Below are 18,816 nucleotides of genomic sequence, written 5' to 3' on the forward strand. Positions count from 1 at the left end.
GGTCAACTGCTGCCTGGAAATCTATGTCCCCACTGTGGAAGGACGTGTGGATCCAGAATTGGCCTTCACAGTCACTTACGGACTCACTGTTAAGACCATGTTTATGGAAGACAATCTTACTCAGCTACGAGGGATCGCCAAAGAAGAAGAAGAAGAAGAAGATATATATGACTGATGCCCTTCTTTGCAAATTAAACCAATGTCCAGACTTTAACGTTCAAAAACTTTACTTGCAGAAGCTTATACTTATAGACAAATTAAAACAATATTTACAGTCACATGCTTATCCAAGCATGAGCTTACAGTCTCTACTTCTAACTTCCAAACAACTGTATTTTCCTGTTTCCAGAGCTCAGCGCTCAGCCTTCTGTATCCCAATGAAGCCATGCCTTGCAGGTCCTATGAGAGATTTCCACCTTCTTCTGCATTTTTGCTCTCTTTCTTTCATACAAGCGGAGAAGAAACACTCAAACACACTATTCAACTTAGCAGTGTTCACAGTGGATTGTAAAACACAGCCATCTCGCTTCACATAAAATGGAGTCTATCCTTCGCTAGATACCTCTCATGTGACTAACATTAGCCAATCACACAAGAACTACTAGAGAATTTTCTAGAATTCAGTTGCCAACCATAAAATTTAAACACATAGTAATGCATACATGCATTTACAATTTCAGTGAATTAAATTACTATACTTAACAACCCCCACAGGGTCCTATCCTCTTTCTAGTCTCAGCCAGTGTGGTGCAGTGGTTTGTAGAGTTTTGGACTATGACTAGGGAGATGGGGTTCAAATCCCCACTCAACCCTGAAGCTCACTGGGTGACCTGGGGTCCATCACTGCTTCTTGGCCTAACCTACTTCTCCCTAAACCACTTTCTCCAACTCATTGACTGAAATGTGTCTTCTTCTTCTTCTTGGGCAATCACTCATAGCCAAGTAAGATTGTCTTCCATCAACGTGGTTTTAACAGTGAGTCCCTAAGTGACTGTGGAGGCCAATTCTGGATCCACACGTCCTTCCACAGTGGGGACATAGGTTTCCGGGCGGGAGTTGATCATGGTGAGGGTTTGCCAAACGTGCCTTCCTCTTAGCACGTTTCTCCTATTCATCCTGAGTTCAAGCATCTTCAAAACCCATGACACCTTTGGTAAAGGGGGTTCTCCAACTGGAGCGCTCACAGGCCAATGTTTCCCATTGTTTGTGTTTATACTACATTTTTTTAGATTTGCCTTGAGAGAGTCTTTAAACCCCTTTTGTTGGCAACCAGCATTACGCTTTCCATTTTTAACTTCGGAACAGAGTAGTTGCTTTGGAAGATGATAATCAGGCAACTGCACAACATGACCAGTCCAACGAAGTTGATGTTGAAGAATCATTCATCCTCACCACCACCATATCTGTATCCAAGGCTGTGATCCTGTGTATACTTAGTGATTTGGATGTTATAAATTTCCAGTGAACACAATGGAACTTGCTTCTGCACAAATATACTTTGAATCAGGCTGTAAGATCCTTAAGGCTTCTGTCCCTACCAAGGGAAGCAGAAGGAGTAAAGCTCAGTCTGGTAACTGGATAAGTTTGGCATCAGTTGCCAGGTGCAGAGGTTGCCTGTGGTTAAGAAAGAGAGCAGTGTTGGTTTGGCTTTTGCACTGCTTCTGCCTTTCTCCTCTGACAGCTCATGTCACACGACAGCCAGCCTACTGCCTTTTACCAAGCTCTGAAGTCACTTTAATTTTCATGATAATAGACTGTGTGTTTCCAGTTAATGGCCTTTTTTCCATTCAGTATTCTGCGGATCTCATTCAAGAATCTAGACCACAGAAGTGAATGTGGAATTGGAATTAGCAAACCCCCAAAGCCACATGGTTTGGGAGCTGATCCTGTACTCAGATAATTTAGTTTTCACACACACACACACACACACACACACACACACACACACACCCTCCAACCCTTCCCCCCATATGAGCAAGCTTCTTTACTGGAACAAAAAAATAAAATCTGTTTGCATAGCAGGAGAGAAAAAGAGCCAGGGATGTGGGAGCATTTGTGGGGGGGGGGGGAGGGAGATACGGAGACCCAAAATTGCATGTGACACATTCCTGAGTGGCCCCTCAGAAATGCAAAAAGATTCTCTCCCCCGCCCCCTGCTCACTGTTCCAGCTGGCCCTTGGGGAGCTCAGCCTCACCAACTCATTGGGCTGAAGCAAATTGGCAACGTGTGTGAGCAAAATCTAATCTTCAGGGTCCGAGATGTACGCTTTCTCCCACTCGCCGGGCCTCTGATAGCTGTTTTGATGAGCTGCTGAAGGGACCAGAGTTCCAGCAGGAAACTGTAAATGAGATGTCCTCTCTCAGCATGCTGAGGCTGCTTATGTCCATTTTTTATGAAAGATGCCGTGTCAGGAGCTGGGCTGGGAAGCGATCCCTATCTTTGATCAATGTCACAGCAACCAGAATGTTACGGACAGGGCTGCAGGTGTGTTCTCCTCAGCGGAGCTTGTGGAATAGCAAGCCCTGATCTCATCTCAGCCAGGAGGCAAAAGCATATTTCCTTCCTTAACAGGAATCAGAATGATAAAAGGAACGTTTTAAAGGGGAAACTGGAATCAAAGCGGCCTGAAGAATAAACTTAGTTTCTAAGCTCAGTGAATATACCCTGGAAATATGGTTTTTCATGTTCTTGTTAAAGACTTGGTCAGGGAATATGGTTAGAGTACAGAATAGGACGAGGGAAAGCAGGGTTCAAATCCCCACTCAGCCATGAAGCTCACTGGCTGACCTAGGGCCTGTGTTCGTCAGAGAAAGAGGTATGATATAAACGCATGAATCGATCAATAAATGTCTCAGCTGTTAAGAGAGCAGGTGCTCAAAGTGCCAACATATTTTATTATGCACAACGTGTTTCAGAATTATGAACTTTCTTCATTAGTGGCTATGCTTCTTACCACCAACCTGTAAATATAAACACCTGTGGCTTTCACCTTTGCCGTTTTATACCGCATCTATTGATTGACTTCATAAAATTCCAAAACCACTTGATTATAAGAAACGTCAAAGTGGTTCACAAAAGATAAAACAGTGAAAAAAATTATAACCTTACTTTAAATTACCCAAAACTTAAAATACTAAAACAGATTAAAATTTCCTCAACTTTCTAAGTGTCTGTGTAGGCTTGTCTTCAGGAGGCACCAAAAAGAGTACAGTGAAGGCACCTGCTTAATCTCAATAAGCAGCGAGTCCCAAATATGCACACACTATGAATTGCAGTAGTCTTAACTTGGAAGTTGTCAGATGTCTCTGCCCAGGAATTGCTGTAGCAGCTGACTATCAGGCTGCTGTCAGTGACTCCCATGGCCAGTTGCCCAGGAATGTACAAAGACAAGGAAATGTTTCTTACCGCCCACTTTTTATTCAGTATTTACAGAGAGAGGCTATAGAACCCAGCCTCTTGGATAATGGCGTTGTCCCAAGTGAATCTCCACGCCTGCCCCCATCTCTCCACTTCCTCATTCCTCACTTCTATGGGTGCTGCTATGTGCCCTTTGTCTTTGAGCTCTCTGCTCTCCTACTTTCAAGGCTCGCTGAGTTCTGGGAGAGGGGGGGTCTGGAATGCTTTCAAAGGACACTGAGTCCATCAGCTGTCACCCCCTTGGTGCTCCCTCTTCCTCCTCCTCCTCTCCCATTATTTCCCAACTTTCCCCCTCATCTGCCTCTGAGCTGTGACCTCCCTCAAACTCCTGTTGTAATTCTAAACTGTTTTCCTCTTCCTCTTCCCTGGAAGGGTCAAGCTGGGGAGGCAGTCTCCACCATTCCTCCTCTGCCCAGTCCCTGACACTGACACACCAGTCTCATCTGGTAAAAGACACTCTACCACACTGATGTCACCTGGGCCTCTATGACAAAGCTGGGTTGAGGAGCACTCCACATTGCAAACCTGATCTTTTGGGACAGTTGTTCCCAAACTCTTCCCATCATGGACCAGCAGAAAATTCCTGAGGATCTTGGAGAACCACTTAAAGATTTTTTGCCCACTGTAGAAATTGGAGAGCACCGTGCTAAATGATGTGTGCTTTTTAATTGTGTTTTCACAGACACAGACCACCCGACTGAAGCTCATGGACCACCAAGGGTTCACAGACCAGTTTGGGAAGTCCTGCTTCGGGGCAGAGATGGGGAATCTGTGGCCCTCCATATCTTGTTGGACCACAGCTCCCATCACTCCTGCCCACTGGCCAGGCTGGCTGGGGCAGATGAAGCCTACCAACATCTAGGAGGCTACAGCTCCCTGCTTTGGGGTAAGTGCTGCCCCATTCATAAATATGGGTTTGTGTCAGTTGCAGATTTTTAAACTTGATGCAATCCCTAAAACAGAGCAATGCGTGGAAGTCCTGCTGAAGAATCAATGTCCGCTGGCCTGTGTCCAAAATGGAACCAAGTTAGAGATTTTAACCTGCTACACTGATTCAGAAGTCAAAACCGGACGTTTCCATGGGGACAGCAATGCTCGATGGAGTTAATGATGGTGCTAAAAATAAGCCTAATAATGATCAATTGTCAGCTATGGCGCAATATCGTTTCGAGCTTTGTGCCCACCTGTCCCCATTGTGGCTACCACCAAGGAACGTGATGCTTCTGGGCTGCATTCCAGCAAGAACTGTGGAAACAAACAACGTGCTTAAGCTAATGTCAGGGACAGAGACGGCTCTCATCATTAGCAGCTGCATATTTCCTTCGGCAGCCTGGAAGCGTTGCAAATGAGCCTCCTAAAACTCAACTGTCAACGCAGCTAAACGAATAGATGTTGTTGATAATAATAACACCTCCCCTGTGTAGGAGCATGCAGGGAAGTAAGGCTGAAGTGGCCACATTTCAAAGCTGCAAAGTATCTTTTGAGTATTGGTCCCCTGCAGCAAACATTCACATGCTTTAATCCTCTATCCTCCGGGAGTGTCAGAAACATTCCTCACCAGTTTGGCCGCAGCTTGGGAGTTTTGTGCAGCTTCAGTGAGGCTTTGGGTTGTGATAGAGAGAGACCATTGGAAGTGTGATGCAATCAAGGGAAGGGAGCTGCTTACACAAGACCTTGGCATCGCTGGAGCAACTCGGAGAGGGAGAAATACTTGCTCCTCATCAAGAACCAGGAATGTCTGCTTGGCTTCTCATCCTTGAGTTATTTATTTATTTCATAAGATTTATACACTAGATGGGGGACAGGGGACCTCAAAGCAGTTTACAGGGAGAATAAAAGGATAAAAATGTAAGCAAGAAGAATTAGCAACAATAATTTAAGACTTTTGAAAAGTTAAAACAACAATAAACTAAAAACAGATTAAAGCTTGCATCAGCTTTCTAAAGCTCTGATCGGGCTTGTCTAAACAAAAAAGTTTCACCAGATGCTAAAAAGTGTGCAGCAAAGATGCCTGCCTGATATCATTAGGCAGAGAGTTCCAAAGAGTAGGTGCTGCCCCACTAAAAGATTGAGTTCTTACAAATGCAGAATGGGTGTTACATGACACCCGTAACCGTGCCAGTTCTACCAATCGAAGCAGTCAAAAGGGAGTATATGGGGTAAGGCCATCTTGAAGCTGCCTGCGCCACAAACTAGATTTAATGAACACTCATATCAGAGTGCTTTGTAAATTGATAGTCATTGTCTCTTATTTACTAACCTTTTATGCTCTTCCACTTCTGTTTAGTGCTCCTAACCCTTCTTTTAGATTCTTATAGATTCTTATAGTCTTTTATATATAGCTTCTGTTTTAATATTTTTAGCTTTCCAAAACGTTTCACAGATTTTAAATTATTGTACCCCACCCTACTTACGCTGGTCTATGACTGTAATAAAGATTTGATGATGAATCTTGTAGGTAAACTGGTCCCAAGTTGTTAAGGGCTTTATGTACTAACACCCAGTGCCATTTTTCTAGAAAAAGAAGTGCCAGAACTCACTATGAACGCCTCCCTTGTTCTCTTCTAATGGGAATGGTGTCCACCTGAGAGGTGCCGGAACTGAGTTCCATTGAGTTCTGGCTGAAAAAGAGCCCTGGTAACACCTTGAACTTGGCCCAGTACCAAATAGACAACCAGTGCAGGTCTCTGAGCACAGGTGTAATATGCTGACAAGGCCTCACGCCAATCAGCAGTTGTGCAGAAGCACTCTGCACTAACTGCAGCTTCTGGATCAAGCACAAGGAAAGCCCCACATAGAGTGCACTGCAGTAATCTAGTCAATAAGTAACTGTCGTATGAACTAATGTGGCCAGGCTTTCCTGAGTAACTATATTCTGCATCCATGATTCCCAGTTGCCTCTGCTTTGTGCAAAATCATGGGTTCACACACACAGAATATCCTTACTATAATAGTCCTGCACATATAGAATTTCCTTCCCTAAAGGGGTTGAAATCTAGCATCTCTGCACTCATTCCACCTCCTGCAAGTATGTGCAAGGGATGAGTCCTGCTTTTGTGCATGCACAAAAATCATGGGGGCAAACTTTCCCCTAGGCTGTGCCACTTCAGACTGCACGGGGAGGCTGGCAGTTTTGGAAGCCCCCATAAAGAAAACAATCACCCTGTTTGTATTGGTTTGTTTGCTTACTTGCAGCATTTGTGCGGCTGCCCATCATTCCCTGAACGGCTCACAAGCAAAAAGCCATGAAGTGCAAGATGGAACTATCAAGATTTTAAATATAAAACCCAGCAAATGGCAGCATAAATATTTGATCAGCAGAGAAGAGTAAAAAACAGTTCTGCAGCAGAAGTAATGGTAACATGAGGATAAAGAGGGGATTACAAGTGAGATATTAAAATTGCAATTTTAAAAGCTGGGAGAGAACAGCACCAAAAAGTATTCAAGAGGCACTCACTCAGGCCAAAGTGTAACCTCAAAGCAAGCCTCATGGGAGTGGAGTAAGGGCAGGTGGATTTTATGACAGTTGAAAACGTCTTCTCCTTTGGGTGACTGCTCCATCACCAAGAAAAAAATAATGCACACTAAAGGGGGACACTGATTTGCATGCAAAAAAAGTACATAGACTAAGTTACATGTATAGATGTGCATTTGGAGACAATTACTCTAACTTTAATAGAAACACAGTATATCTCCCCTCAATGGGGAAGACTAGGGACAAGTAGCCTGTGTTTATGCCTAGTTTGCTGTCCAGGTGCTGAAATTTGTTGATAGGCAACTTCTAATTGCCCCTTGCTCTCGCTCTGTCTTCTTAGAATTCTTTAAACTGGGCAGCCCATCAAATAGAGAACTGTCTTCTGTGCAGCAAAACACGTGGACACCCTACCTCGGTAGCCACCTGTTGTACCCCACTTGACAGGGCACTCAGAGTAGGGCCTGGGAAGTGGATCTTGAGTTTCAGGTGGAGGTCTCTATGGGAGAAGAGGATCTTCCAGGCATCCTGGCCCCAGTGCCATGAAGGCTTTAAAGGTGAGAAACAGCAGCTTGAACTGGGTCTGCAGATGGACTGGGAGCCAGTGCACAGGAGTCATGTGATTAAATCACCCAATCCCCACGGTATTATGAACCAAGTGCAGTTCAGATACATGTAAAATCCAGCATGTTTGAAAGAAGGGCTCTCACCAGCAACCATTTTTTTTGCTTGCTTCTACACCTCCCCCTGCAAACAGCACTAAAACATTCAAAGTGCTACATTCCAGGTCAAGCATTATGGCCCCTGATTTTGCTGCATGTTGCTATAACATCAAGGAGAATTCCATCTCCTTATTACCTTTCAGGGTGGACTTCTGGCTAGCCTGCTGGTTCCTTTTCTAGATCATTGGTTGTTTTGTATGTATTTTAACCTCTTGCATTAGTTGACATAAACCACCCTGAACTGTGAAAAGGTGGCTAGGAAGTGTGTTAAATGAATAACTCACATACTTGACTGCTCAGGCGTTCAGCTGAGAGTCATCACCAAGTGCTAAGTTACTGAACAAGGAGTGTGAGTATATGAATTGACCCAGTGATCAAATCTTTCCCACCCTTCCACTCTTTCCCAAAGTACTGAAGTCAAAACTGTAGCCTCCTCAGGGCAAGAACCTGCTTAGGTTGCCCTGAAAGAGGCCATGTATACAGATGGCAATGTAATAATAACATACCTGAAATCTTACCTGCAACAAAAATGAGGAGCAGTAATACCTTCATCATTATCATCATCATCATCATCATAGATACCACCTGGTAACTCACAGAATCTGATTTTTCCCAGGAAAAGATTGATTCTCCAGCATCTCATCAGAGGAGCAGACAATTCTTAAGCAGGAAGTGAACCTTCTCTCTTCTTGTCCGTTTCTTCATTGCACATCAATGAAATGCCCAGCACCACCAGTATTTCAAGCTCTGAAAGCCTTTCTGCGCTCCCACGAGATCTAACACTCGCCACCTCTTCTGCTTGGGAAAGTGATCACAGACAGCATTTTAATTCCGCTGATGTGCTGGTGCTAAGTGGCTGGTGGCAATTGGTCTGGAGATGGAGAGTTGAGGTTGTGGGGGGTAAGAAATCCTACTCCTAACAGGATTTCGCAGAATGCTTTTACCTGGGAAGCTGTCTTACCCGACGGTCTTTGCAGTAATAATAATAACAGCATCCCAAATAGGTCCTCTGCAGCAGACTTATGCACCGGCATCTCCGGCATTGACAGCAATTAACCGCACTGTCTTGAATTACCTTGGGTAATGGAAGCTTTCTATTGTCTAATGAAGAACAATCACTAACACTGTAAGCCAAGGAGGAGGGAGGCTGGTGTTGGGAGATCCAGACTGCATGTCATCTCCTTGTCTCAACTCCGTTTAATTAAAAGACATGCTGTGCTGTGATGGATGGGAGAACTTGGTAGCCTCATCTCAGAAGGGAAGGGAGAGCCCCCTTTTCAAGCAAGATTATTCCAGGGGACCTGTCCGCTACTGGCCTGGCAACTGAAGCTTGGTTGGCAAACACTTTTTTATACCAAGGGCAATGTTTTAGAGGGAGCCAGTGACTTGGGGAGCAAATCAAAGAGGAACCATCTATTGCCTCTCTTCCCATGTGTACCAATATAGGAGCAAAAGACTCTTTAACACACACAACCTTTCCACTTCGATGCACCAACTGTTCCTTCTTATCCACTCATTTCACTTAGATTCTTAGAAATGGGGATGGCCATTTTAATTAATTTTATTGCCCACCCTCCACCAGTAAGTTCCAGGACAAGTTACAACAATTTAATATATTTTTTGAAATTGTTTTTATTTGATTTTACAAGTGTAAAGTTATAACAATACCAGGTTAAAAAAAGGTAAAGGTAAAGGACCCCTGACAGTTAAGTCCAGTCGCGAACAACTCTGGGGTTGTGGCGCTCATCTCGCTTTAGTGGCTGAGGGAGCCGGCGTTTGTCCACAGACAGTTTTTCCAGGTCATGTGGCCAGCATGACTAAGCCGCTTCTGGTGAAACCAGAGCAGCGCATGGAAACACCATTTACCTTCCCAGCAGAGCGGTACCTATTTATCTACTTGCACTTTGACGTGCTTTCAAACTGCTAGGTTGGCAGGAGCTGGGACTGAGCAACGGGAGCTCACCCCATTGCGGGGATTTGAACTGTCAACTTTTCGATCGGCAAACCCTAGGCTCAGTGGTTTAGAGGTGCTTCGATAGGGGTGGACTGGAGAAGATAGATAGAGGTTTGGTTTTGAGTTATAGGGCTGAGGCACATATCCATATATAGAGATTTCTCTGAATCTCGAGACTTCTCACCATCCCCTCCATGGGACCTATTGTCAACATTTTCAACTGCATACTATTTCACAATCTATATTTTGTATCTGCCCATATTGTCTGTAGCATTTGTTACATTACAAGTGTTATTAGAAAACTGCTAGAGTTTTCATCTGCTTACAGTGCTCTCCTAAATAAATTATAAATTTTCCCCATTCTTTCTTGAAGTTTTTGTCTTCTTGGTTGGGGGGGGGGACACCTTGCTGTGCTGGATTGCCCAATAGGCAGACTAAGCATGTGCTTAGGGCACCAGCAAAGCAGGGGCACAAAAAAAGATTTAAAAATGATAAGAAGAACTTGGTTTGACTTCCTTACACTCCACTACACACACTTCCCAATTTTTCTATTCTGTTTTTAATACACCTGTATGTGCCCTACTAATGTAGATCAAATTAATGTTTGGAAATCGGATTCTATCATGTGTTGCAATAAAACTTTGTTGTTGTTCTTATTTTAAACTTTTATATTACCGTTTACTGTCACTTTTATTTTGCATTATATAATGGGGGGCACTATAATTTTTTCAGGGTTTCAGCCCCTAAACGTCTTAATCTGGCCCTGGACATTAGAATGTGGAGAATTGCCCAAAGTCTCTGTTCATCAGACTCTGCTTCTGAAAATGAAGCCTTGACTTTATATCTGTGGTTCCCAATGTGGGGCACATGTCCCACGGGGGGGGGGATTTGATTTTTAAGAGGGGCAATTCAAGAATGAGTTATTAACAGTGAATGGCCCTTTAGGCTTCCTCCATGTGAATAAGAGTTCACTTTTTGAATAATAAGAATTATATGTCACGGGGGGCAGTGGCGGAGGAACCACTTGGGCACCTGGGGTGGTGCACCCAGGGGTGGGGTAAGCCGCCCATAGGGGAGGGGAGCACCACCAGCCTCCGGAGTCTACCTGCCTCCTCCCACTCAGCCGCCCTACAGCTGGGAGGGAGGCAGCAGGAGGACCATTTGGGTAGCACGAAGCCTGTGCACACCCAAGCCACCGCGTCTTTCCCAGGAGAGACGTGCGGCTCAGGCACACTGCAGACCCCACAATGAGTGCTGTTCGGCATTTTGTAATCTTCCTCAGTGGTGACACCTGGGGCAGCCTGCCCCTACTGCACCCCATTCCTCCGTCCCTGATGACGGGGGGCATTAGGATTTTAGAGGTGCTTAGGCATGGCATGGCATGGCCAAAAAAAGTTTGGGAACCACTGCCTTATATACTTCCAAGATCAGGGCCTTGCTTGGAAGAAGCCTCAGTTCCTTTCTTGCTGGTGCAACACTTATCCTCCCTAGTTCTGCAGGTTCTTAACTCCTTCGTGGGCAGTTCCTTGACTGCACCTGCTGTTGCGCCCAGCCCCTTGACTCTAGTAGGTCTCCCTACTAGCCTGACAGCTCCCCTATCTGGGTTCCTCTGGTATCTTCGGGAGGAAGGGTGGGACAGCAATGGAAGAAATAAATAATAATCTCCCTTGCAAACTGCAACATGGCTGTCTCACCGACAACAGGAGTAACTCTAGCTGGCTGCTTCATATATCAAAATTCTGAAGGGTCAAAACAGATGATGAGATCATGCAGCCAGCAACTCCCAGCTGAGTAATGGGCAACAATAGATCAGATTAAACCAGCTTTCCCCCAACATGGTGCCCTCAACCCATTTTGGACAGTAACTTCTGTTAGCCACAACCTAAAGATGGCAATGGAAGAAGCAGTACAGATTCTCTGAACTGTATCCATTTGATCATTCAGCCTGATTCTACATAGCCCTTGGGTTTGTTTGTGCTGTACATACAAAGAAGATCAGGATCTGCTGCATTAGGCCATTGGCCCATCTAGTCCAGCATCCTTTTCCCACAGTGGCCAACTAGGTGCCTCTTATGGGAAGCCTGCAAGCGGGACGTTGGTGTTAACAGCAGCGCTTTCCCCACTTGTGATTCGATGCAACGGGTCTATTGCCTTTGATGTTGTGGCTAGTAGTCATTCGTAGCCTTACTTTCATGCAAACATGATTTGGGTTGTCCTCACAGCACCCCATAAAGGGAAGCAATAGTTTTATGGGGCACCAGGAAAACCATTCATATTGTCTTGAAGTTACTAGCCAAGCTTGCAAACATGTTGAGCAGTCAAGATGTGTTTGAAAGGCAGGGGACAGGTTCAGATTATCTCATAGATTTGGGCCACCTCAGCTTCTTGCTGCAAATGGGGCCAATTTTGCCTCCAAAAAACAAGCCAAGGGAAGCTTAACCAGTCCTCTCTGAGGTCCACACCCCCCCAAAAAAGAAACAAATGTCTACAAAATGTTCCAAAATGTCATTGCTATCCGGTTTTGGAATGCAGGATTTTGAATTTGTGCTTTAACCATATACTTCAAAATTGCGAGAGGTCCTAGGCATCCGGTGCCGCTGTTTGGAGCAGTGAAATGTTTCAGGTATTGGGATGAAGTACTAAAATAGAGAGCTGACACCTTGTTGAAGACCTAGGAAGATTTGAACTGCTTTTTGTGGGTTTGCAAAATAGCTAGCGGCAACCCCTCCAGGTTCTGTGTACAGAAGCCAAGTGGACTAGCAGCTGAATCTTCCTTAAGAACATAAGAACCTGTTGGATCAGGCCAATGACTCATTGAGTCCAACACCCTTTTCTTACAGTTGCAACTCAGATGCCTGTGGGAAACCTGCATCACAAGAATCATAGAATCATAGAGTTGGAAGAGACCACAAGGGCCATCCAGTCCAACCCCCTGCCAAGCAGGAAACACCATCAAAGCATTCCTGACAGATGGCTGTCAAGCCTCTGCTTAAAGACCTCCAAAGAAGGAGACTCCACCACACTCCTTGGCAGCAAATTCCACTGTCGAACAGCTCTCACTGTCAGGAAGTTCTTCCTAATGTTTAAGTGGAATCTTCTTTCTTGTAGTTTGAATCTATTGCTCCGTGTCCGCTTCTCTGGAGCAGCAGAAAACAACCTTTCACCCTCCTCTATATGACATCCTTTTATATATTTGAACATGGCTATCATATCACCACTTAACCTTCTCTTCTCCAGGCTAAACATACCCAGCTCCCTAAGCCATTCCTCATAAGGCATTGTTTCCAGGCCTTTGACCATTTTGGTTGCCCTCTTCTGGACACGTTCCAGCTTGTCAGTATGTTCTCTTCCCTCCTGTAGTTTTTAGCAGCTGTTATTCAGAAGCAGCATCACTGCCTCTGACCCTGGAGACAGAGCATGGGTAGTAGTCACTGATAGTCTTATATGTCATGAATTTGGAACTAGCTCAGTATCGTTTACACTCAATGGAGTTTCAGACTCTCCCATTGCTACCTGGAGATACCAGGGAATGAGCCTGGGACCTTTTGCACTCAAGGCACTTTCTCTGCTCCTGAGCTATGGTCCTCCATCCCTCATCAATATCCTAGAGGTTGAAGCTGGCAAGAGAGGAGTTGGGTGCATGGGACGATCTCCTTCCATTCCCTTCTAGGATCTTCTGCGTGCCTTCTCCCTCTCTCTCCTTCTACTGCACCCTTCATGCTGCTCAGTAGGAAAGCAACAATCTAGCCCTGGCCCCTCCAGAATGGCCATCTGAATTATCGAGATGGTGAAAGGTTTATTATGCAAACATAATAAACGTAATAAGGGACGTGTTTATTATGCAAACAGCAACTGAGTTATGTGTCCTTTAAGACTACTAAATAGTTTTTAATTACTGCTATATCAGTAAATCCCATAAATATGCAAATGCAATTAGTTCACAAAATAGGCCCTAAATATCTTTATTCCTCTCCAACAAAGTTCTTTGAAGTTAATCGCCAGCTCCCTTTGTTCACTCCCTTGGCAGCGGAGCCGAAAATGATGGGAATTATGACAGATGTACACATTTTTGGGGGGGAGAAGTGTATTTTTCCACCCACCCCTTCATCCAAATGCCACATCTGGACAGGCAGAGATGGGATATGGAGGAGGGGAAGAAGAGATGGATGCGGAAACACAACACCCCCTCCCAGAGAACAACTTCATCATTTGGCTCAATGCAAAAGGTTTTGTGCTGTGCACAACAGACATATCACAACAAGTGGGTCTTGCAGCAAGATGCAAATGCACATAGTGTTCCTTTTCTGGATTCCAAACTGTTTAATTTCCTCTTCCCCCTGGTTTTCTGTTCTCCCCCACCCCCCAAAAGAGAGAGCAGCCTGTTAGCATCCCATGCCCTCCAAGAATGCTCTCCTCACATTGACCCATTTTAAGCACACAGATGGTTGCACCCCCCGCTAAAGTTTTTGCTGTACCTTTGGAAACCTTGAAATTCTCCTAAGCCTCCTGATAGCTCCTGCTTGTGTGTGTGTGTGTGCGTGTGTGCCCATTTGGCTACATAAGGAGCAACACTCAAAGACTTGCGATCACTTCTTCTTCTTCTTCTTCTTCTTCTTCTTCTTCTTCTTCTTCTTCTGTGATCGTAGCCAAGTAAGATTGTCTTCCATGATCACGGTTTTAACAGTGAGTCCGTAAGTGATTGGGGAGGCCAATTCTGGATCCACATGTCCTTCCACGGTGGGGACACTGGTTTCCAGGCGGGAGTTGATCACAGTGAGGGTGTGCCAAGCTTAACACGTTTGTCCCTTTGGTCCTGAGTTTGAGCGTCTTCAAAGCCCATGGCACCTTTGGTAAAGGCTGTTCTCTAATTGGAGCGCTCTCAGGCCAGTGATTCCCAGTTGTTGGTGTTTGTACTACTTTTTTTTAGATTTGCCTTGAGAGAATCTTTAAACCTCTTTTGTTGACCACCAGCATTACGCTTTCCAGTTTTAAGTTCGGAATACAGTAGTTGCTTTGGAAGATGATAACCAGTCATTCAAACAGCATGACCATTCCAACAAAGTTGATGTTGAAGGATCATTGCTTCAGCACTGGTGATCCTTGCTTCTTCCAGTACACTAATCGTAAAAGAAGTTGGAGTTCTTATTGCCAAATACACTGTAATGAATCCAAATAAGAACTCTGGCCAAAAGTTTTAACTTTTTTAAAACTTTTGGCCAGAGTTCTTCCAGTACACTGGCATTAGTTTGTCTGTCTTCCCAAGTGATGTCTAAAAATTTTAGGAGACACCATTGATGGAGTTTATAAGTGGTCCATGTTTCACAAGCATACAGTAAGGTTGGTAGTACAACAGCTTTGTAAACAAGCATTTTGATTTCCCTGCAAATGTCCCAGTCCTCAAACACTCTGCACTTCAATTGGGAGAAAGCTGCACAAGAGGTACCTACAGCAAAATGTCACCATACAGAATGCAACGGCTTCTGTTCAGCATGCCAGCGGTTCCCTCCCACTCCACCACCACAGCTTTCCATCCTCTTCCCCCCAAAAAGTCAGCATTCTGTGCCCACTGAGCATGCTCAGACCTCATTTGGCTGTTTTGGGTGGGTGTGTTTGTGCACCAGTGTTCACTCCTGGCTACATTAAAATCTCAGGTTTCTCTATTGATTTCTACAGGCAGCATTCACATGTGTTCCTGGGAATGTTCAAAAATAGCTTCTCAGGCAGGCTGAACCAAAGAATTGCCTATGGTAACCAGAAAAAGAGAGAATTTTCTCTAACTTTTTAATATCTATGTTATCTTTTCCTCCTTTTTTTCTTCAAAGTGTTGGTGCTGACCTTTAAAGCCCTAAATGGCCTCGGCCCAGTATACCTGAAGGAGTGTCTCCACCCCCATCGTTCTGCCCGGACACTGAGGTCCAGCGCCGAGGGCCTTCTGGCAGTTCCCTCGCTACGAGAAGCAAAGTTACAGGGAACCAGGCAGAGGGCCTTCTCGGTAGTGGCCCCCACCCTGTGGAATGCCCTCCCATCAGATGTGAAGAAAATAAACAACTATCTGACTTTTAGAAGACACCTGAAGGCAGCCCTGTTTAGGGAATTTTTTAATGTTTGACGTTTTATTGTGCTTTTAATTTTCTGTTGGGAGCCACCCAGAGTGGTTGGGGAAACCCAGCCAGGTGGACGGAGTATACATCATCATTATTATTATTATTATTATTATTATTATTATTATTATTATTATCATCATCATCATTAGCTTGAGGTCCTCCTGGGTATGCTGGTGCCTTCTGCTTGTGGCATGGGTAGCATCTGTGGCAGGTGCTGGGTGGGGAATATCAGTAGCCCCCTATTTGTTTCTCCTAAGTCCCCTGGCTATACCTTTCTTTCAGAGAACAAAAATATGAGTCATGCATCCCCAAAAATGAGCCTGCTGCCCTCACGTGGGATGAAGGAGGAGGACAGTGTCCTCCTGGCCAGTATTGAAATAAGATCCAACTGTCAACCCTGTTGGATTCTGTAAGTGTAATGGGGCCACAGGTTCCATCTTGACTTTTGTTGCAGTCAACCAAATGCCTTGACCAGCTCTAATTTGAAGGAGCTTGTTTGCCAATTTAAACTACAATCCTACGCCAAGCATAATTATGCTGGAGTAAGTCCCTTTGAACAGTACAGTGGGACTTACATCTGCAAAGATGTGCATAGGGTTGTGCTATTAATTAGGTAAAATGGTCCTAAGGAGAGGTGTTCCCATGTATCCTCCTACAGAATTAAATCAGCCTCTCCCAGCATGGGACCTTCCAGATGTTATGGACATCAGCTCTCAAAAGTCCCACGCAGCATGGTCCTGCTTCAATCCATCCTAAAATGCTGTAGCTCTATGGGCTGGTGCTGACTTGAGTTGCAGTAGAAACAATCTGAAGGGCACCAGGTTGGGGAAAGCCGACTTCAATTCAAATCTTTATTACAGTCATAAAAGGTAAAAGGACCCCTGACCCCTGATCGACTCTGGGGTTGCAGTGCTCATCTCGCTTTACTGGCCGAGGGAGTCGGCGTACAGCTTCTGGGTCATGTGGCCAGCATGACTAAGCCGCTTCTGGCGAACCAGAGCAGCGCACAGAAACGCCGTTTACCTTCCCGCCGGAGCGTTACCTATTTATCTACTTGCACTTTGATGCACTTTCGAACTGCTAGGTTCATAAACCAGCATAAAAGGGTGAGATACAGTCATTTAAAAACTGAAAAGGGTTTTTTGGAAAGCTAAAAGGTATTAAAAGAGAAGGTGAATATAAAAGTCTATAAGAATTTAAAAGAAGCTAAAAGATGGGATAGGAGCATTGGGCTGGTGTGGAAGAGCATGAAAGGTTGATATATAGAAGTCTTTAGCTATTAATTTACAGAGCAATCAGATATGTTCATTAAATCTAAACAAAATCGAAAATTCTTTCTAGTAGCACCTTAGAGACCAACTGAGTTTGTTCCTGGTATGAGCTTTCGTGTGCATGTGGCACAGGTCATCCTCTGATGAATTTTGAGTGCTGCTGTGCAGAATCTAGCAACATTGTATGTTGTAGCAGTACTGGTATCTGAGAGCAGCAGGGAGGTATAGAATTGCCCTGTGCGCCCTGGGTATTTAAGAAGTAGTGGGGAAATCAGGCTAATACAAATGTCTCTGTAATATAGGCACTGGAGAAGGACATGCTCTACTGTTAAAGCCAACTTAGAGAAATATACTCAGACAGCTCTGAGGCGGCAACACCCTCTGGCCCCATTTATTGATGTGCTGGTCAGTTGGGTTTTTAAAAAAATGGAATTTCTACCACCACCAGCACCCCTTTCACCATAAAACAGCCTCAAGGTGGCATATAATAATAAGAAACAATAATAAATAGAGTTATAGAGAAAGATAAAACAGAAAAGCAGTAAATAATAAGACAGCACATTAAACCAGCATATAAAAGCCAATGGAAGGTCTGCGACAATGTTCTGTTTCAAGGGTTGCTTCATCCAAGTTCAGTTTAAAGCGAAGGGAGAAGAAGACCTCGCAGTTGCCCACCCGGACAATGAAAAAACTACGAGGACTCCACTGGAATCTGAAGGGTAAGAGTTGGCACATGGTGACAGTATCTGGGGAGAGAATTTTATAATGTGCAGGTCACCAGTAAGTATCCACCTTATATTAGGAGACGGTGATAGCTGGAAAAAGCCCTCTGTTGAATGAACCAGTGCATGGATAGTGAGACAAGGCAGTTTTGAAGGTCAAATCCAGCACTTTGGAATCAAATTGGGAACTAGTGCAAAGCTGCCCCAAGGCATATGGAAAGGGTAAGTTGTGTAGAAACCATTTAATGGATCTGCTGCGTGTTTTAATATTCAAAATGTACCCCTGTCCTGTTCAGAATTAATTTGTTATCCTTAAAGTTTTTGCAAAGCTACTGCTGCCGTGCACATTTTGCATAGTCAGAGTGCCATCTGGGGGCCAAAATGGATTTTTCTGGTGTATGTGATTTGCTGTCTGATAAATGATGGGGTGGTAACACAGCATGCCCTGCTTTCATTTTAGGTGCCATTTGTTGTGTGATTTAAATCAGATAATTCATTATTTTGATATTGAATCACTTCACTTGATAGGGGAACATAGAGCAGGACTCCTAAAGTGGATGTCAAGATTCAGGTCAGTATATGTGGAAGAAGGTCATGTCTTAGATATCCTGGTTCCAGGCCATCAAGGGTTAAAACCAGCATTTTAAAATTGGGTCACAAAAATGGGTTTGGAGACAGTGGAGTGTCCTTAAATTTGTAGGAGACATTTTCCCAAAATGGCGGTTGGCCATTCTCTTGCAACCCCGATCACACTAATCATGGTGCCTACAACCAATTTTTTTTAATCAAAGTTTATGTTTTGGGATGTTTCAATAACAGTCAATCTATTATTATAAAATAATATAATTACATCAGGAAGTATGAAAGAGAGTCAGGGCTTGTAGATGGGGGTCTTTTCTAGCCCTGCCTGGGGATGTCATGGTTTGAACATGAGACCTTCCGCATGCAAAGAATGAGAGCCACTATGTTGTGTAATGGGTAGAGTGTCAGACCAGGACCTGGGAGGCCAGGATTCAAATCCCCACTCAGCCATGAGGCTCAGTGAGTGTGAACCTGGGGCCATTCAATGCATCTTAGTCCAGCCTACCTCACAGGGCTGTTGTGGGGATTAAATGAGGAGGGGGAAACCTCATGCACCACCTGCGGGCTGCAA

This window comes from Lacerta agilis, chromosome 15 (assembly GCF_009819535.1).
Source record: "Lacerta agilis isolate rLacAgi1 chromosome 15, rLacAgi1.pri, whole genome shotgun sequence".
In the NCBI taxonomy this organism is placed as follows: domain Eukaryota; kingdom Metazoa; phylum Chordata; class Lepidosauria; order Squamata; family Lacertidae; genus Lacerta; species Lacerta agilis.